Genomic DNA, 22024 nt, shown 5'->3' with positions numbered 1-22024 from the left:
TTGTCCCCTCAATTTACTGGTCCTTTTAAGATCCTTGAGCGGATTGGAGAGGTTGCCTACCGTTTAGCATTACCGCCGCAGTTGTCCGGAGTGCATAATGTGTTTTATGTTAGTATGCTTTGAAAATACGAGCCGGATCTGTCACATGTATTGGATTGGACCGACTTGGAGGTAGATGAGGATGCCTCGTATGAGAAGAGACCGGTGCGGGTCTTAGATAGGCGGGACCAAGTCTTGCGAGGCAAGACAATACCCTTGGTGAAGGTGTTGTGGAAACATCACGGTGTGGAGGAAGCCACTTAGGAACGTGAATTGGAGGTCCGAAAGAAATATCCGAACTTGTTTGTTAATGTTTAATCATGTATTGGGAATTTTATTTCTTGTTGAAGTCTAGAAACATTGTATATGTTTTGTTTTATGGAAGCATTATTGGATATGCCTTGAAAATGGAAGTTTAAATTTAACATTGTATATGTTGAATATGTTGTAGAAACGCAATTATGTCATTAAAATTGAATACGTTATAGAATTGTGGAATATGGTATTGAGATTTGTTGAAATTTGAAGAAATGCATGTTGATAATGCGTATTGAGCTTATATTGTAAGTTGCCTCTTGAAAAGAGATGGAATGACCGGTAATGGGTCAGGATGTTGAATGTCAAATTACAATCTTATTGAGAATTGAGAAAACACAATTTTGAAACTTATATCTGATTTTGGGAACAAAATTCCTTAAGGGGGGGAGGTTATAGCGATCCCGGTCTTCCTTCCATTGTTTATTGTATTCCGGACTCGGTTCCGTGGATGATTGTTGTTGTCTGTATCACGTTTCCGTCCTTTAATTTCTTTGTATTTGAGTTTTGAGATGTGTTGGGCAGGTTTGAAACAAGTTGGTTGTGTTTAGAAACAAATAGTTAATGCCCAGATTTTGGCCTTTACGCTCGAGCGGGGCTTTTGCATTTGTTCCTCTGCTCAAGCGGGCATTCCGACACTCAAGCGGGATTCTTCAATCTTCAGTATTTTTCCTGCAGGTCATCGGACGCTCAAGCGTCCAATTTCACGCTAGAGCGAGGACCTTCGTCTGCAGAACTTTTGGAAGTGTGCATTCTACGCTCGAGCGGCGCTTTTCACGCTCAAGCGGGAGTCTATTTTTGACGCTCGAGCGGGGCGTTCCACGCTCGAGCGGACTGTGTGTATTTCAGTCCGAAGAGAAGCCATTTTGAATCACTTTTTCGACTCTCTCTCTCTCTCTCTCTCTCTCTCTAGCATATCAAAACCCTCATTTGAGAGCTTCCCTCTCTAGAATACTCTCTCTCTCTCTCTCTCTACATTTTGAGCTAGATCTAGTGATCTCCTCACCCTCTTCCCTTTGATAAAAAGCTTGAGCTTCACGTGGGCTCCATTTTGATCCGAAAAGTTATGGGTTTGGAGCACTTTCGAGCTTCTTCAGAATCTCCTTTGGGTCTCTTCTTGAGGTGGAGATAACCTACTTCTTTCTATGAGTTTTGACATAGATATTATGTATTTTGTATAGATGGTCTTGTTTAGGGTTTTTGGGTGAAGTTAGGGTTTGAAATTGAAATTATAAAAGAGGGGTTTTCTATTTTTGGGGTTCCAAGTGTATGTGTGGTCCCTAAAATGAAGTCATTGTGTATGATTGATGAAATTTGGCCTTGGGTGCAATATTTGAGAAAATGAGAAAAAAGCCCTAATTTACTGTAATTGATTAATTTGTATAATTAATCCGGGAAATATGGAAATATGAAATTGAGTTGAAAACCATGAAATTTGGAGATTATAAGATTGAATGGTGGAGTTGGATTGATTAATCACTCACCTTTGAAATTGTAGATAATTTATCTGTTTGATAATTTATTATCTGTTTAGAAATAATTGTTTTGGACTATCGGTGGGGGATAGTCTTGTTTGTTGTAAACCCTGCATGATGATTAGGTGAATTAAAACTAATCAATTGAGTATGTCATTGAATATGACGGTTGAAGTATAACATTGAATATGTTAGCAAATTGGTCATTGTATATGACGACTTGTTTAAATACATTGCATATATTTCTTGTCTGGGAGGAGATAGGGGATGTACTCCTAAACCTGTTTCGGAGGAGATAGGGAATGGACTCCATTGACAACTAAGTTGGCTGGAGTGTCCAGTGTGAAAGTCCCGAAATCTTGATTACGTTTGTATAACGTAGATAATTGAAGTGTTGAAGTATTAATGTTATGAGTTGTAGTCTCATTTGAAAGTGAAGTGTTGAAATGTTAATGACGTGAGTTGTAGTCTCATATTAATTGATCATAATCGAAGTATTGTTGATGATATGAGTTGTAGTCTCATTTTAAACTGTCTGGATAAACAGAGAACCATATCTATGAATTGGTTTGGATAATGAAACGGAAAGGGATTGAAATATATTTGTGAATATGGATTGGTTATAAAAGAGATGTACGTTTGTTTATATGAGTCAAACATTTATCAAATGCTAATGTTTTAGTTATTGCTCATATTTGGTTTAGCGTATCTCTACTGGACTTTGGCTCACCCTATATGGGACATCATTTTCAGGTACAGGTGAGATGCCACCTCCAAGGTCTTAACTTGGAAGGTTTTGAGAGTTGACTCTTTTGGTTGTTTTTTTGTTATTTTTGGTGTTACATGTAAATTCAAGCCAAGGGCTTAATGTGTTTAGAGTTAGAACTCTCTTTTTGTTACCAAGCGTTGGCTTAGAAAGTTGTAAGCCTGTAGGGCATTTACTTTTTATTGTCAACATGTAATACTTTTGTACTAAATACTCTGATAAATAAAAACATGTTTTATTCTGTTATGTCTATTGATGCCATGAATGTTGGGTTCATATGTATTATTTTGAGAGCGTTACAGGTGTGATAAAGAGAAGGTTGAGAGAGATCAGGAATCGAGACGAGGACTCAAATCTGATACAAATCTCGACGATCTTTTGCATCTGACAGAGGCAGCTGTGGAGGAGAAGGAGGATGAGACCAGCTGGTGCGGTGGGTGTTTAGGAGAGGAAGAGAGAGAGGCACTAGCAATGAGGTGGGGGTAAAGGATAATCTGTGTAAGAGAGAGAACAATCTGATTTGTTTAAATAGAGAATAGGCGGGGACAATATTAAATGGTTTCCCTCTAAAATTTTCACACCTTTGGCGACTAAAGTAATTTTTGGTCGGCAAATGTTAATAATTGCTGACTAAAATTTTGTTGTAGCCAAAGCTTAATTAATGGCGACTAAAATATTAGTCGCCAAAAATATTAATTTGGCGACTAACTTTTTTTTGGTCGGAAAAAATAAATATACAACGACTAATTTTTTTTTTTTTGTCGTTGAAAATAAGTTTTTGGCGACCAATGATAAAAAATAATTTTTTATTTTCCATTCGGCGACTAAATAATTTTAGTAGCCAAAACTCAATATACGGCGACCAAAATATTTTTAGTCTCTAAAAATAAAATTTTTGGCGATCAAAATTTTGGTCGCCAAAAGATAAAAAATAATTTTTTATTTTCCATTCGACGACTACATTTTTTAGTAGCCAAAACTCAATATACGGCGACTAAAAGATTTTTGTCGCTAAAAATAAGTTTTTAGCAACCAAACTTTTGGTCGCCAATTCCACAACCAACTTATTTTTGCTCTTCCGCGACCAACTTATTTTTTAGTCGCCAAAATATAACCTTCTGCAACCAAATTTGTAGTTGGTCGCCAAAACCATACCACTTTCTGGGACCAACTCATTTTTTGGTCACCAAAATATGACCTTCTACACCAACTCATATTTGATCACTAAAAATAATAATCATTCGCGATTAATTAATATTTAATCACCAAAAAATAACTTTTAACTACCAACTTTTATATTAACCACACAGAAAGTGAGCGTTAAAAATACACATTCTTGTAGTGTGTGTATGGGTATATGGTTTTAAGACATAAGTGGGTCTCATTAACAACTAGCTTCTCTCTCTGTGTTGCTTGTATTTTGTGTAGAAACTGATTAGTAATATTAGCTTCAATGATTGCTGGTCAGCCATTCTTGTTTTTGGATGTGAAGCTTTTGTAAAGCCTTTTTTGGTCCATTTTGAAATCCATACATCTTTGTGTCGTCATTATATTATTATGTCATAAAAGTTCAAGCTCTATTTATTTTTTATTTTTTTTTTTTTTTTTTTTGGCTATCATCATATGATTTGAATGGAAAGACATTTGAAAAAAAAAAAGCCTAACGATTAGAAGGTGATTTAATTTACTTATCAATTTTAGAGTTTAAAAAAAAAATTAAAAGAAGTATACTGATATAATATATGAGTGGTAAGATTTATTCAACCAATATAATTATAACAAAATATACAACCAAGTAAATCTAAACCTTCGTTTGGCTAACTTAGTTGGATTGAAAAAGCACAATAGATAAAATAAGTTAAATAAATCAATAAGACAAAATGTCACATCTAAATTATAATTATTTTATTTTTTCTCTCATAAAAATTAAAAAAAACTAAAAAATTCAAACCAAACGAACTTTTCAATCTCAAGTTAAAAAAGTGATTCAAAAAATTCAACTAAAAAAGTCAATGTCAAACGGTGACTAAACTTTTTCAAGCTGGGTTTGGAATTTTTTTAAAATTTTTTTCTTTTTGCTAAGCTTCCAATAAGTTTTGGTTACCAAATTAAAATTCATACAATCTAAAAACATAAACAGAGATATTATGAATTCAGACAACATATTTATGCATCTATAAATATTCAAAAGGATAGTCTAAAGCTCTTCACCGAAAAAAAAAAAAGAAGAAAAGATAGTCTAAAGCTGATTTAACATGCAAAAGACAAATTGCATTATGCAACTTTGTTTTTATAACCATAACATGACCCAAAAAAAACATTAAAAAAAAAAAAACACAAGACTTGTATTCTAATTATTAATGGGGTGATTTGAGTGCTTCAACTTGTGGCTTGCCACAAGGACCCCCTGTTCTGATGAACAATCTGTACTTGTTGCATGTCATCGCCAGATACAGCGCTCGGTGAGTCCTCCGTCACGAGCTCGCTGGCGGGTTCAATGAGAATGTTGCCATTAGGGTTGTAGAAGAAGGCAAGTGATACTCTCTCTTTGGCTGAATTCACTATCACCCTATGCGCCACACTCTTGTATGTTGCATTGCTTAGAATCTACAATTAGTCATTCAATACAACAAAAACTAATTAAATTAACCCATAAAAGAAAAAAAAAAAAAGAGTAGGAATTTACATAAATTAAATTCCATTTGGTTGCAAGGTAATGAAGAACAAATTGGGGTTGATAAATTTCACCAATTTTTTCACCTCTTATGTAGATTGATACAACATATGTCTTGTGTACATACAGTAATTCATTATATTCAGAAAACAATAACGTTACGTAACTATAATAAATAAATAAATAAACTAAGAAAAATATTGAGAATTTAAAATGTATAGATCAAATTCATTTTGGATGTAACTTATGCCACACCAAATTTAAATCTATATTATATATTCAAATTCTAAACACTTTTTTGATATTTTTTTGTAGATACATATATATAACATATTTGTCCAAAAAAATAATAAGTCTCATTGTTTTTGGATATAGTGAGTCTCATTATTTTGTTAATATGGTGAAATGTTTGGTTTGTGTTTGAGATATGTGTTTTAGAGATAAAAAGTACGAAAAGTTGTTTGGTTTGGTTTTTTTCAAAAGATGTTTTGGAAAATTATTTTGAGAGAAAGTTTTGGAAAAAGTGATTGATTTGATGTGTGTGAGGGAGAGATTTGTTTTGAAAACTTGTTTGGTTTACAAGTTTTGAGAAATTTTTTTGGAAAAATTTGTTTGGTTTGATTACTTTTAAAAACTTATTTGTAGAGAAAATTTTTCAAAAATTTTTCAGAAATACAAACCAAACGAACCATATAGTTTTCTTCCAAACTACTCGTGAGAGAGAGAGACAGAGAGACCTGAATTTGATAACCAATGTTGACAATGAAGGCATTAGGGACAGGTTTAACAGCGACCCAGTCATCACCTCGCCGGACTTGGAGGCCGGCGACATGATCATCGGAGTGGAGAAGGGTCATGCCACCGGGGTCCAAGTGTGCGGAGAGACCCAATGTGAGGTCAGGTTGTGGACACTTTGGATAGAAATTCACCCTCATACAAGCAGCTACTTCTTCTCCTCCAAAAGCTTTTCCAAGGTAGTCCTCTCCTCTTCCAATCCCAGGTTCACTGAGAAAACCTTCATCAATTTTCCACACAGTTTAACCAGTTCATTTCCATACTCTGCTACCAATTCCCTACAAGTGTTTTAAAAAAAAGTCAATAATATTTCATAGAACAAACCACAGAAAATATAGATACTGGCCATCTTATCTTATGACTATTATTATTTTCTGTGATTGAATAAATGATTGATAATGTGTTCGAAGATTATTATTTTTTAAGAGATATGTCGAGTAATAAATCTAATTTCAAGATTTTAAAATCTCAATTGAATTATATTTTTTTTTTAAATTATTTATAACTAAAATATAGGTTCATAGAAGGTTAAGGATTTTCTGTTTTTAAAAAATTTTATCCCTTTGTTTGAAAACACTAAGGGTGTGTTTGGTTTGGTTTTAGGAAATAAATTTTTTTAAAAAAAATTGGAGAGAGTTTAGAAATTTTTTTAGTTTGTTTAGTTGTATATTTTGGAAATAATTTTAGGTGGTGTTTGGCAAGTAGTTTTGGGGCTAAAATAGCCACAAAAGATAAAATAGGTTATTTTAGCCACAACAAATAAAACATCACATCCAATCCATAATCATTACACTCTTCTCTCACAAAAAAATCAAAAAAACCAAAAAGCTAAAAAGTCCTTCCCAAACCAAGCTTTTTAGCCTAGGCTAAAATAGCCAAAAAAGCCAAAAAGTTAAAAAACCAACCCACTTTCCAAACGGAGACTTAGAATATGGGAGTTTTGAATGATTTGATATTTTATTATAATTAAGTAGATGTGTGTGAGAGAAAAAATGATTGATTGATATGTAAGAGCATCTCCAACGGTGACTCAAATTTTTCACCAAATCTGAATAAAAAATGACCTATTTTACCAAATTTGATACCACTCGCTCCAACGGTTCACCTTTCACCAAATCTATCCCGAGACAACCGGGTGGTCGACTAGCCGGTTGACCGGTTAGGCAAAAAAAATTTTTTTTTTTTTTTTTGGCGAGTTGTCTGAACTTTTTTTTGAACTTTCTGAACTTTTTCGGGACAACCGGGGTGGTCGACCGGCCGGTTGACCGGTTAGGCAAATTTTTTTTTTTTTTTAACGGTTTGAACTTTTTTTCCTGAACTGTTTGAATCTTTTACTGGTTGACCGGTGTACCTCTTTCAACGGTCAGTAACAGTGATTTGGTAAAATCTGTGTCTCGTTCTCAGTTTGATGCTTTTTTTGCTGAAATCTCATTTTGATATCAATCTGGCGCAACGATTGGAGCTTGAAAAAGTAGGTTTTTCATTAAAATTTGAATTTGATGCTGGATTTGGTTCACCGTTAGAGATGGTCTAAGAGAGAGAAAGTAATTTTGAAATTTTTTTTCTAAAATCACTAAACCAAGCAAAATTTTTATTTTTTATTTTTAAATTACTCTCTCAAAAACAAACTAAACAATATCTTAATAATTATTAAGCCTCCGTTTGGGAAGTGGGTTGGCTTTTTGGCTTTTTGACTTTTTTGGCTATTTTAGCCTGGGCTTAAAAGCTTGGTTTTGGAAGGGTTTTTTGGCTTTTTGGCTTTTTTGAGTTTTTTTGTGAGAGAAGAATGTAATGATTATGGATTGGATGTGATGTTTTGTTTGTTATGGCTAAAATAACCTATTTTGTCTTTTGTGGCTAAAATAGCCAAAAAAGTCCAAGAACCAACTTGCCAAACAGTGGCTAAATCATATAAAAATTTTAAAATCGATAAATCTTAAAATCTTAAATATGATTTATCAGCTGTGAGTGTTTTCAAACCCAAGACAAAAGATTCCTTACCCTCTCAAATGTCATTAATTTTTGGGCAAATTACATATACACCCCTCGAGGTTTGGTAAAATTACAGATACCCCCCTGAGGTTTCGAAAATTACATCCCGCCCCCTGAGGTTTGTATTTTCATAACAATTTACCCCCTGAGATTTATATTTCATAACAAATTACCCCCTAATTTCTTATGTAAATATAACATTCAGGGGGGAATTTGTAATTTCTCAAACCTCAGGGGGTATTTGTAATTTAACCAAACCTCGAGGGGTGTATATGTAATTTGCCCTTAATTTTTGTGAACCAAGACTTGACTTTCTGCCAAGGATTTGATACATGCATAAATTCTTAAAACATACATACATGCGTGTGCCAAGGATTCTTTAATTCTTAAGATATGCCTCTATTTGGGAAGTGGGTTGTCTTTTTAGCTTTTTGACTTTTTTAGTTATTTTAGTCTGGACTTAAAAGCTTAATTTGGGAAGGCCTTTTTGACTTTTTGGTTTTTTTGAGTTTTTTTGTGAGAGAAGAATGTAATGATTATGGGTTGGATATGATGTTTTGTTTGTTATAGCTAAAATAGCCTATTTTGTTTTTTGTGACTAAAATAGCCAAAAAAACCTGCAAATTCACTTGCCAAACACAGGCTATGTATGTATGTTTCGGTTTTACTTTTTTTTTTCAAATAGACAAGTTTCACACCATGCTTCAACTTTTCCAACTTGGTTTGGAAACTTAAAAAAAAAATTAAAAAGTTATCAAAAAAAATTAAAAAGTTATTATTATTTACCAAAAATATATATAAAATTAATATATACATATAATATTAAAATACAAATCAATTTCATGTCACTTTAGGTACTGACGTGAAAACAAACGTAGTGAAAGAAAAAAAAAATACATGTGTATAAGTTGGATAGTAAAGTTGGGCCCATGGGGGTCTACCATAGGTCCCGTTTTAATAATCCAAACTATTCAATATATAGAATTCGTCTAGTACTATATACCTGAAAAAAATAATGTCTATCGGATATCGCTAACTACATAATCAAATCAGTTTTGTATAAAAAATTAATGGTGTTATAGTTAACAGTTGATAAAAGAAACTAACACGATCAAATAACTATCGATATCTAATCAACGTGATTTTTTTTAAGCATATAGTACTCGACGAGTTCTACATATTAAACGGTTCCGATTAGAAAAATGGGACCTGTGGTGGATCCCCACAGGCCGAACAATATCGTCCAATTAAAGCCCGAAAAGGAGGCAATCTTTTCCCATCTCCTATCTAGTCGACTGCACTATCCAACCTGTACGGCCTACTTCACTAATTTCTTCTATATACTTATTTATACAATTATTTAATACACATTTTTTCATAAAAAGTTAAAAAATTAACCCAAATATCTATATTTTTTTTTTAACTTTTTAACCTAAAAGGACAAAAAATAAACTTATTAACAACCCCTATACTCTTAATACTAAAACATATTTTTCGTAGTTTAATTACCCCGGAAAAAAAATGCTATCTTAATAGAGACAGAAATTGGCCTACTCAATCAGCTAATAGTTAGAATGATTGATATTTTTGTTGTATTCAACTCATTAAGAATGTTGTGATAATTAAAAAAAATTCATAAAATAAGATATAGGTGTCAAACAAAAATGAATCTCACGTATAGCTGACTCCACAAATGGGAGTCATCATTTATCTTACATCTAATGTTCTCTTCTACAAAAACCTTTTATATTCATGGAATAACTGTTTTCAAATTATGATAAAAGTGATATGTGTTATAATAATACTATAAAACAAAACAAACATGTAAAATTTTAAATAAAATAATGTGAATGCGTTTTATACTTAACATTTCATAACAAAAAAAAATTAAAATGATGTTTAATTACAATAATATCATTCAAACATAAATATGTTGTACAATAAATTATGAAAAACAAAGGAACCAATTTTTTATGAAAAATAACATTTTCCTTTAGCTTGAAATGAAAAACATTACATCATTGTTGCATAAGTTGTTATACAAATAAAATTTAGGATAAATTACATTGACACTCCTGAGGTTTATATTTATTATAGTTTCCCTCCTCATCTTTTGAAAATTACATTCCCCTCCCTGAGATTTAAAGTTTCATTACAGATTGTCCCCTGAAGTTTAAAATTTCATAACAGTTCTCCCCTCACCATAATGATCATCATACGTAAAATTAAATTAACAGGAGGTCAGTGTAATTTCCTAAATGTGAGGAGAGAACTGTAATAAGCATAAACCTTAAGGGGTGTTAGTGTAATTTATCCAAAAATTTATATATAAAAAATTATTGAAAAATGATGTGGCTTATCTTATCAATTCATTCGAAAACAAAAGGCTGAATATCATAGTCACACATCTCATTATATGAGTTTTCTGTATAATTTTTTTTCAAATATTTGTGTGAAATTAGTACTTACACTGTTGTCATAATTTAGATACAAAGGCTTTGTTTGGTAAGCCTCTCAAATTATAGTTCCACTCATTGATTTGAGTGTGGTGTTTGTTTTGAGTTTTCAAATCATAATTCTACATTCATTTCTCAAAATTCAATTCAAAACATAATCATTATTTTTCAAAACTCATAACCAAACACATAATTCAAAACTCTTTTCAAAACTCAATTCAAATCAATATTTTAATTTTTTAAATATTTTAATATTTAAATATGTTACGATTTTTTTAATTTTTTGAATATTTTTAAATATTACGATTTTAAATTTTTAAATTTTAAAATATTTTATAAAAATAAATTCAAATTCTATTTTATAAAAATATTTTTAAATATTTTAATTTTTTTGTTATGTATTTGGTTACGATTTGAGTGTTGAGTTGTGAAGGTAATATGGAGTTTCGAGTTATGTGTTTGGTTATGAGTTTTAAAAATAATTTCTTAATTGAATTTTGTTTTATGTGTTTGGTTATGATTTGATTGTAGAGTTGTTTTTAAATTTAAAATATTAAAATTTTAAATTATTTAAATATTTAAATTATTTAATTTTTTTAAATATTTAAATTATTTAAATTTTTACGATTTAAATTTTTTGAATATTTATTTTAATTTTTTACTTATTAAATTTTTTAGATTATTTAAATTATTAAAATATTTATGATTTAAATTTTTTGAATATTTATTTTGAAAAAAAATTATTTCCTTTGTAGTATTTTCAATTAAAAAATTGATTAATGTTATTTTCTGTTAATAATAAAAAAATTAATTGAATTTTAAAAAGAGTTTGGTTTTAAGTGTTGATCAGAATTTTCAATAGTGTGAGAGTAGTGTGTTTTATTATGAGTTATAACAATTTGAATTAAGTTTTGAAAACTCTTTTCAAAACTCATAATCAAACAAATTTTCTTACCTCACATGTCAAATGAAACTTTCAAAACTCAATTTCATATACAATTCAAAACTCAATTCAACACTCTATTCAAAAACTATAACCAAACAAATTTTCTACACTTAAATCATAATTTCACAACTCACAAACTCAAGATACAACTCATACTCTTAATTCATATTTACAAAACTCTATTAAACGCAACCTAAATTTTCCTCGTGATTTTAAATAATGATATTGGATTACGTATTTGTATCAACAAAATGATCAAATACCAATCTTTGTCAATTAATATATCAGTAAATAACGGTATTAGAGATTTAAATTACCGATATTATTTGTCAAAATTTCCCATTCTTGCCTTGATGAAGAATGGAGTGAGAACGGTACAATTTTTATACTATACAATAAGTTTAAGAGTCATGCTTGGTAGCCCGAATATGAAATAGGCTCGAATGGCTCGAAATTAATTTTGTCGGTCATTCAGCGAGGAGGTTGACAGCCGCGATCGACAAAGGTGACAATCGTGGTAGAGAATCTTTCACCCGATCGTCTGGCCAGTCATCTGGGCGAACGGCCAATCAACACCCATTCAAGCCATTCGAGCCCCTCCAATACGAGCTACCACGCTTTCCTAAGTTTAAGTGTATAAATTCAAAATACAAAATAAGACATAGATTTTGCAATAAGTGGGTCTTACATGATGTGGTACATGTGGGATTTACGACATATCTATGCTTTGAATATGTGTTACCAGCACTACTGTATACTATATATATCCGTTAAAATTTCACTTTAACTAGTATCATTACTAAAATGGAATTGCGATTTAAAATTCATATATTTTATTGAATTTTTAATTTTTTACGAAAATATACAAAATAATAGAGAATGAGTTATCGTTTTATTTTGACTTTTTGTTAATTTTAACTGATTATCAAACAAAAAATGCTCGAGCCTTCAAGGTAGTGTTTGGTAGAATTTTTTAAATATGATTTGAGAATAAGAGTTATATTTTAAGTTTGTGAGTTTTGAAATTGCGATTTGAGTGTGAAAAAATTATTTGGTAAATGAGTTTTGAAAAGAGTTTTGAATTGAGCGGAGAATTTTTAATGTAACATATGATATTTGATACAAAAACTTACAACTCATAATCAAACACACAACTCAAAATTCTATTCAAAACTCATAAATTTTTTTAAAAATTAATATGTGTCAATTGTCAAAAAAAATGTACTATTCCGGTCAACTAACCGAATAACCAGTGGGACATCCGATGGGACAATCGGTTAGTCCAAATTTTCCTGTCTTAGACAGAGTTTTCAAAATTAAATGTAGAATTAACTTTTGAAAATCGTAAACAAACATTAAACGCAAATAAAAGGATAAAAATATATTTAGAAAAAACAGCCAAATACAGTCTAAATTTTTTATCAAGCACTCATATGAGTGTGGGCCCAATATTTAGTAAAAACGTTGATAAAATTTTTTACATTCCTAACATTCTCGTATCAAACATAGCCTATGTTTGGGAAGTTAGGTTTGAGGATTTTTTTGATTAAAATAGTTACAAAAAATAAAATAGATTTTTTAGGCCAATAAAACAGAATATCACATCAAACGCATAATTATTACATTCTTTGTCTTACAAAAAAATCAAAAAATTCAAAAATTCTTTCCAAACTAGGCCTTGCTCAGATTAAAATAATCAAAAAAAATTAAAAGGTCAAAAAACTAATCTTCTCAAACGAAGCCCTACGGTAATTAGAGTGAGAAATATTTCTTGATCTCTCACGCGCATTAAGGAGGAGCGTAGCTGACCTGCACGAGAGATGAAGACTCAACCACTTATTCTGATCACGCAGCGACTCCGGAAGGTAATGGGGGTGTTTGGTGCAGCTTTTTTAAGCCAACTTATGGCTTCTGGCTTTTAAAAAGTTATTTTGGACTGTTTGGTTAAACTTATTTCAAACAGCTTCTGATTCTAACAACTTATTTTAAGTCAAAAAAGCTGATTCTGAGAAGCTGCTCACCCCTTACTTCTGATTATCAGCTTCTACTGTGGACATGTTAATTCACGGTTATACTCTTAGATTTTTTTATTTTTTATTTTTTTAAAAATAAAAAAAGACTCAAATGGACTATTAAATATTATTATTATTTTTTATGAAAAATGTAGACAAATAGTGAATAATAAAAAATAAAAATTAATTGAAAAAGCTACTTCACAGCTTATTTAACAAACACTACTCAGCAACTTAAATCTATAATCCAACAGCTATACCAAACAGATTAACCGCTTCTGATTAAAGTCATAATCTATAATCTGTTAAGCTATAATCTATAATCTGTTTTAACAGCTACACCAAACGCCACCATGAAGATAGAAGTAATCACTCCAATCCAGCTTCATTCCTTTCTCCACTCCGAGCCGGCTTCCGTACCCCTCGTAAGTCGCCAGTGAGTTCACGTAGGCTTGTTTCTCCTCCAAGGGAAGTTCAAAAAACTCGCGCCACACCTCTCGGTTCCGCTTCATCAGCTCGTGGCTCACTCCGTGGTTCACCACTTGAAAGAACTCCCACTCGCGGCACGCTCGTGGGATGAGACGCGCTGTAGCGGATCGGATTGAGCGGTCGGGGGAGAAGAGGTCGGAGAGGTCGATGACCGGGATGTTGATTTCAGTGGCTGGTGGTGGGTCGGTTAGTGATGGCCTGTCGGAGAGCAGTTTTACGTACTGGTCTGGGACAAAGGTTAAGCCGCTGTCGGAGAGGGATTGGACTCGAATGATTGGTTCGGGCCATGATTGTAAGGAGTTCATTGTGTCTCGTCGGAGAGAGGGGTGACGGCTGCGGTGGTGGGAGTGGTAATGATGGTAATCGTGATGGATGTCAATTTGTAAGTGTAATGTGAGTTTTAAAGTACAACAATATTAGCTAGTTTAAAATTTTGTGTCACAAATCACTTAAAACGATATTATTTTGAGTGTAAATTAATATAAAATGATGTCGTTTTAATAGATTTGAGCCATTTAAATTATAAAATTTTATCGTTTTAATAAATTTGAACCATTTAAATTACAAAATTTTAAGTCACTAAACATTTTCTTTTAAAGTAAAACAAATGGATATAAAACTAAAAAAACTGATATGTATGGTACGACACACTACGAGAGATAGATAGAACCTTACATGTTATGGTGGGCTGAGAGGTGCATGGTGGGTGAGAGTGCTATATGTATATATATATATATATATATATAGTAATCTTATGTATCATGAAAAGATTTTCATAAAAATATTAATGAAAGTTTTGTAATTCTCGAATTACACTTAGAATAAAACATCACATACTAATTAAGATAATCCAAGGATCATAAATCTTTCATGATCATTTTTATGAAAAAAATTTCATGATCCCTAACTTTTCTCATATACATATAAGTAGTGGCTAAAAAATTAAATTAGAATGGACACTTATTAATTACAATATCAAAAAAAAATTATCAAAATATTTTATTCAAGTTTTTACGATTGATTTTGAGAAACATCAAAAAAAATAATGTTATTTGTAACTAATGTATCGTGGACAATACAACCAAAATATGGATATAAGTCTTAAAATAAATTATATAATGATAAATTATTTTTTTATACAAAATTTGATTAAAAATTCAATATAATGGTAATACCACGTCATAATTGGTATGTGATATTATTTACTAATAGTAAATAAACACAGAGAGAGTGAACTTCACATGTCAAATGTAACTAATAATTCAATAAATTTCATATTTTTATAATAAGATTACTTATACTTACATGTCACTAATAATGACATCACTGCTACATTCAAAAAATTTCATAGATAATATAGTTTATAATAGTCTCTTCATTTTCAATCAAAATAACCATTAGTGTATTTGTCATCAAAAAATGAATGATTTACATAAAAAAATTTCACTTCAATAATATTTTTATAATTTTTTTATTTAATAACATTTTTAAACTTTCATAGATAATATGGTTTTGATTATTTGGTATGTTGATTTTGTAAGATTTTTCATGTATATCTTCTACATAAAAAAAAAATAGATCAATTTATTGTATTTGTCATAAAAAAATTGAATAATCTATTTTCAAAATATACTTTTTATTTTTTTTTTAAACAAATATAATAAATTAAATAGGCTACGATTACTAAATTGACCGGTCGAGATAAAGCCCCACAAGTTCCTCTTGGCTTCTCATAAATGTATTGTATGAAAAACACCAAAAACTAATTTATTGGAATAAATAATAAAAAAATTCTAGAACATGTGTGTTTGGTAACATTTACGTTTTCAATTTATATTTACAAAAATTTTATAAACTATTTTTTGTTTATTTTTTGTTTATTTTTAGAAAAACATAAACTACAAACGCGTTTGGTAATTGACAAAATGTTTAAAAAAAATTTAAAATATAAAAAAGAGTAAGAAATGGCAAGTAGTGGCAAGTGGCGGCGGAAGACGGTGGTGGAAAGTGGTGATGGTGGGTAGTGGGTAGCTGGTGGCGGGTGGGTGGGTGACGGTGGCTGGTGGTGGTAGCGAGTGGTGGGTGGTGGTGGCAGGTGGGTGGCGGATGGCGGGTGGTGGTGGCGGGTGGTGGTGATGAGTGGGTGGGTGACGGTGGCGGGTAATGGTGGCGGTTGGTGGGTGGTGGTGGCATGTGGATGGCGGATGGCGGGTGGTGGTGGGTGGGTGGGTGGTGATGATGGGTGGGTGGGTGACGGTGGCGGGTGGTAGCGAGTGGGTGGTGATGGTGGTGGTGGCGGGTAGTGGGTGATGGTGGCAGGTGGGTGGTGGGTGGGTGGGTGACGGTGGCGGGTAGTAGTGAGTGGGTGGTGGCGGGTGGTGGGTGGTGGTGGCAAGTGGGTGGCGGGTGGTAGTGGTGGTGGGTGAGTGGGTGGGTGACGGTGGCGGGTGGTCGGTGGTAGCGAGTGGGTGGTGGTGGTGGTGGGTGGTGGTGGCAGGTGGGTGGCGGGTGGGTGGTAGATGATTGTGGTGGTGGGTGGTGGGTGGTGGTGGCGGGTGGGTGGCAGGTGGCTGGTGGTGGTGGGTGGCTAGTGGTGGCAGTTGGTGGATGGTGGTGGCAGGTGGGTTGTGAGTAGTGGTGGCAAGTAGGTGGCGGGTGGTGGTGACGGGCGGTGGATGGTTGTGGCGGGTGGTTGGTGGTGGTAGGTGGATGGCAGGTGGGTGGTGGGTAGTGGTGGTGGCGAGTGGGTGGCAGGTGGGTGATAGCTGGTGGTGGCTGGTGGCTGATGGTGGCAGACGGGTGGTGAGTGGTGGTGGCACGTGGTCGTGGGGGGTGGGGGGTGGTGGTGGAAGACGGTGGTGGAAAATGGTGGCGGGTGATGGCTAGTGTTGGGTGGTAAAAAAAAAAAAAAACTGAAAACTCAAAATGAAAACACATTTTTTGTGTTTTCATTTTTTGGCTAAATTTATAAACTGAGACAACTGATTTATAAATCAAAAATTTTACCAAATAAGTTTTTATTTGAGTTTTTAAATTTTTTGTAAATATAAATAGAAAACTGAAAACGTAAGTGTTACCAAACGGTACCGTAATGTTTTCATTTTTCCTTCTTACAAAAATAGTTCTTGATTTTATTTGTTTTGTGTAACATAGTTGTCAAAAATTCAAAAATATGTTTTTAGTGATCATCTTCATGGATTGTGATTTTCTCCATTTTAAAGTTGTAATGGAGGATCTCCATTGCATCCATTTTCACTAAGGCAGAAACGGAGTTGAGTTGATTTGAATAGTAAATTGTTTAAACTTATCTTGAAAACTGAACAAGTTTTAAAATGGGTTCAATTTTGACTAATTTATCAAGAAGAAATTTAACAAATTGAACACGAGTCAAATTCAAATAATTTAGTTTTTTATAATTCAGATATGCTTAACGAATTGTTAAATTATTTAAGTTTGACTTGAAAACTTAATAAATTTTAAAATATGTTCAAATTTAGCTTAAAAATATAACAAATCAATCCCAAACACATTTTTAACCAATCAAACATAACTCTAGTTCAAATAGTTTGATTCGTTTTATCACCCTAATTTTCACCAAATTAATTTCTAATATTGAAAAAATAATAATTAAATTCTAAAAATAAAACCAAACAAATCTTCCCGTGGGCCCAACAATGCGTGATCTCGTAGTGCAGTCTTGTAGACATTGTAGTCCAAAGACTATAATATTCACCAATGCCTTGCATTGGCGATTCATTCAAACACTTCTAATGAATTGAAAGTGGTGTTTGCTTCATCTCTGTCTAGTGGTGTGGTGTGCACTTTTTTGGCTTTTGTTATTATTTTCTTTTTCAATTAAATTTGAAGTGAAAGTGGCCAAAATTGTGGAACACATGTTTATCTTTTGAGTTCGATTTGTTTGTAACATCGTCATCAAGTTTTAAGATCAGATATGCAATTTTTTTTATCAATGACTAAAGAGTCATATGGGACCTATGTGTTCCATTCTCACCCCAAATTTTTACACTTTTTAAAAAATGAATGATTATGGGAAATTTTGAGCTCCTGGTTTTGGACCTGGCTCCATTTTTTTCATTTCTTAACCCTCTTTTACATTAGAAATGCTATGTATTATTGATTTATGAATACCTGTAATTGGTTCTCTTGTTTAAAAAAAATTATTAAAAAATTAATGTAAGCAAATGATATCTTGCCAGGTACTCCAGTGATGCAAAATGATGAAAAAAAGATACGATATATAGAAGCCCTCAGTGTACATTCCTTAAGGCTGTATTTAGATCATTGATTTGTATAAAGATTTGAACAAGAAAATGAAAAAAATGTGTGAAATGTTGAATATATAAATTAAAGTATATAGAATTTTTTTTTATTTTTGATATTATGTATATAATCTTTGATTGTGTCAAATACTACTTTAGTATTGTTTCCTTATTTATATCGTTTCCTTATTTATTTATTTTTATATCATGAATCTATTACATATACATGGCCTCTAACTTATTCATGGAAAGGCGAAATAATTATTTTCATTCTTTTTTATATCAGAGTTAAGTTAAGTACCTAATAATTTTGCTTCAGTAGCGTGCGGCAGTCTTGCCTTGCTGCCTGTCGAACCTTAACTCATTCCACTGCCATATTTTTTTCCAGTATCACTTCGTGGTAATCTCTTTCTCTATCGACTAGTTTATTCATATCTCAAATATCTCTATCATATTTTTTTTACTCGCAATCTATTTTTTGTATATTTTTATTCCACTTTGTCTTTCCCTCTATTTCAACCTCAAATAGGTTTCTATCTTAAGACCTATTTGAGTTTCTTTTTTTTTTCTTTTTTTGAGGGAGGTATTATACCTATATTATGGTGAACATAGTGATATACCATGTGAACCACCTAAGTCGCTCCCCCATGGCATACCACGTAAGTCGTCCCCCAACGCACATTCTAATAGGCCTCCATTTGGCACACTCAATCATCTGTTGCTATTATCGTTCAGCACGACGTCATAAGTTATGTATGTGTCACGTTTACTAATTCAACATCCAGTTCTCTACATCAATCTGGCATGACGCTTTTAAACTGTCTCGACATTGATTTCGATTAATCTCTACAACTGTTCAACATGACCCCTTAAACTATCCGACATTAATTCCGGTCAGTTCCTATGACAGTCTAGCATGACCATAAACTGTTCCGACATTAGTTCTGACCGGTTTTACAATGGTCTAACACGATCATAAACTATCTCCCGGCATTAGCTCCGATATCTGATGCCAACCAGGGTGTTTCCTAGCCATAGATGCTTCGGCATCGCTTCTAGTGCAATTCAATTCCTGTTTTCCCCCTTTTATAGGGTGTGGTATTGATGTATTAAACACTTTTTTTGGCCTTTTTATATTTAGTGGACTACCAAATTTGTTCGGTAACATTTATTTGGACTAGCCATTGAGTTTTTTTTTGATTTCTTCTAGTCATCTATTGGCAAGCTGTGATTGTTGAATATCTTCACATCAGCTTGAGGGGGAGTGTTAAATATAAAAATTAGAGTACATAAATTTTTTTTATTTTTAGTATTATGTATATAATCTGTGCTTATGTCAATCACCGATTTAGTATTATTTTCTTATTTATATTATTTTCTAAATTTGATCATAAATCTATTATATATATATGACACCTACCTCATTCATGAAAAAGTTAAATAATTCTTTTCATTCTTTTTAAAATGTAAATATATTTCATTTACATTTCACTCACATCTTTTATTTCTTTATCCAAATTTTTATCCAAATTTATAATCCAAACACAACTTAAAGAATTTGAATTTAAGCTTTGACAACTTTTAAAGAGTCCATTCAATGAATATTAAAACTTCTTTCATTTATTTTTTTATCCGATTTGAAATGATACCTTCACACATGTTCTTACAAAATAAACAAATTGTAGCGTCTTTCACCTTATATTCTTCTTATCGTCGTTCTTCGCAAGTATGTGATCCAAACATAGTGTGAAGTGCCCCAATTTGATCCATTCATTTATCACAATTACCGTGCAAATTGCAACATATTCAATGAAGGAAAAGAAAAAAGTTGGAAAAAAGTGGGGCCTTTTGTTTTGAAGTTTTCTGACAGACAAGTCTACAAGGAAAGTGGAGCTCTGATCCTTTAAAAATAAAAAGAATGCTATATCACTGATTTATCGTCACTTTTTTTTTTTAATATAACCTTCTGAATAAATACTTATGATGGTTTCGAAGATAATTATTAAAGAATTAATTAAAATAAGGGTAAATTTCACTTTAATCTTCGAAATTTAAATCATGTGCGGTTTATCTTCAACATTTAGAAATAACCACATGACCCTCTTGTGGTTTGTACACTAAAGTGTACCATTAGGCCTGTTAACGATTTAATGAAAAATAATTAAATACTTCCATATTTTCATCATTTGTTTGGAAGATTAAGTGCACTTTTAACTCCATATACTTTATTCCATGTACGATTTAACCCATGTGCTTTATTTTATGTGTAATTTATCCCTTTAAAATTTAAAAATGAGTATATAACTCTCGTATGTCTCCCACATATTTAACAATTACTGTTAAATTAGACAAAATATTTAACGGTGTACTTCAATAAACAAATTACATAGAAGTTATATGGTTATTTCTAAACATTAAAAAAAATAAATCGCACATAATCTAAACTATAGAAAAGTAAAGGAAAATTTGTCCTCAAAATAAAAAATGTGTTACTAAGTACTGCAGTGAACAAATGATATATAGCAGTCTTCTTTATATATAAGGTCGAGAGGGATCCGGGGCCCATTTGAGTTGAAGATTAGGCGGCAACCATTGTTTCAAGCATTTAAGTTTTGAAGATAGTGGTTGCACGTTCACTTTTTTTCTAGGGCATGGCATGGCTTGGCTTTGGCAATTTGGAGGATTAGGAGAGTGAGAGATGTTGATGTTCTGTTTGTCTCCTTCCATGTGGTGTGTTTAGGATGGAGATTGGTGGTTGAAACTCAAACTCAGCCTAACAAGACAAAATGAGCATAATTTTCCAAAGGATATATTTTCAGAAACTAGGCCTTATTTGGAAATATATTATTCTAATAATTTTTTAATTAAAATATAAAATAAAAAAATAATATATTTAAGGTAATTTTTTAATTTTTTACCAAAATATATACAAAAAATAAAAAATAAAAAATTAATTTTTTAATATAAGTTATTAACTTTTAATTTTTTAATTTTGAAACTAAAAAATTAAATTGTCAAACAAGGCCACTGTATATCCACAATGTAAGACCAGAATGACAAATAACAATAATAATAATAAAATATAAGAGAGAAAAATATGATGAGGATAGCATTTGTCAGGGTCTCCAACCATGAGTCCAGATCGTCGGTCGCCTTCCCCTGTCGCCCTTTCTACAGCGCCCCAAAACAACATCGTTTTGGGGCCAAATTTCAATTAAAAAAAAAAAAAAAAACAGAGACAAAACTGTTGTTTACAGTTCATGCTTCTCCAGTGTGTATCTTTCCCAACAGCTCCGACGACCCCCCTAACCCTCCTCCCCCTCCAACGATCCTCTCCCAGCCACATCACCCCCTCCTTGCTTTTCTTCTTCCTCCTCTCTTTCTTCTTCTAGATCTAGGGAAAAAAAAACAGAGGGAGAGGAGAATCTGGTGGGTTTAGTTGAGAGAGAAGTTAGAGAGAGAAAATGAAATATGCTATTATTGTCTCATCTTCCTCCACTTCGACTCTTTAAAGCAGAAACACAAAATTTGGTAGGAATTTAGGAAAGAACAAGACAAAGTTTGAGGTGGGTCAATACATCTGAGAGAAAAGGGAGATGGGTTTGGTGGGTTTTGGATGGAAAATGAAGAAATTGAGAAATGGTGTGATGATGGATGGTACGGCTGAAGAAGGGTCGCCGTAAGGGGGGAGAAACTGGGGGAGGGTTGCTGGAGAGGAGGGAGGGGCTAGGGGCTCGCCGAAGCTAGTGGAGAGGTGGCCGGCAATGGAGGGGTGTGAAGATTTT

General features: G+C 32.5%; 1 pseudogene across 1 annotated transcript; it reads right to left on the bottom strand.

The window, feature by feature from the left end:
* Positions 1 to 4883: 4883 nt before the first annotated feature.
* Positions 4884 to 14264, bottom strand: LOC145800302 (jasmonate-induced oxygenase 2 pseudogene; annotated as a pseudogene). Its single transcript, XR_014341443.1, has 3 exons — positions 13813 to 14264; positions 6007 to 6342; positions 4884 to 5202 (listed from the first exon to the last, which is right to left on the bottom strand). The product of XR_014341443.1 is annotated as a jasmonate-induced oxygenase 2 pseudogene (transcript).
* Between the last annotated feature and the right edge of the window lie 7760 nt (positions 14265 to 22024).

Source organism: Camellia sinensis, chromosome 10 (assembly GCF_055761805.1).
Source record: "Camellia sinensis isolate YWXY chromosome 10, ASM5576180v1, whole genome shotgun sequence".
Lineage (NCBI taxonomy): Eukaryota > Viridiplantae > Streptophyta > Magnoliopsida > Ericales > Theaceae > Camellia > Camellia sinensis.
The sequence above is the reverse complement of the archived record's forward strand: the minus strand, read 5'-3'. Positions and strand labels throughout refer to the sequence as shown.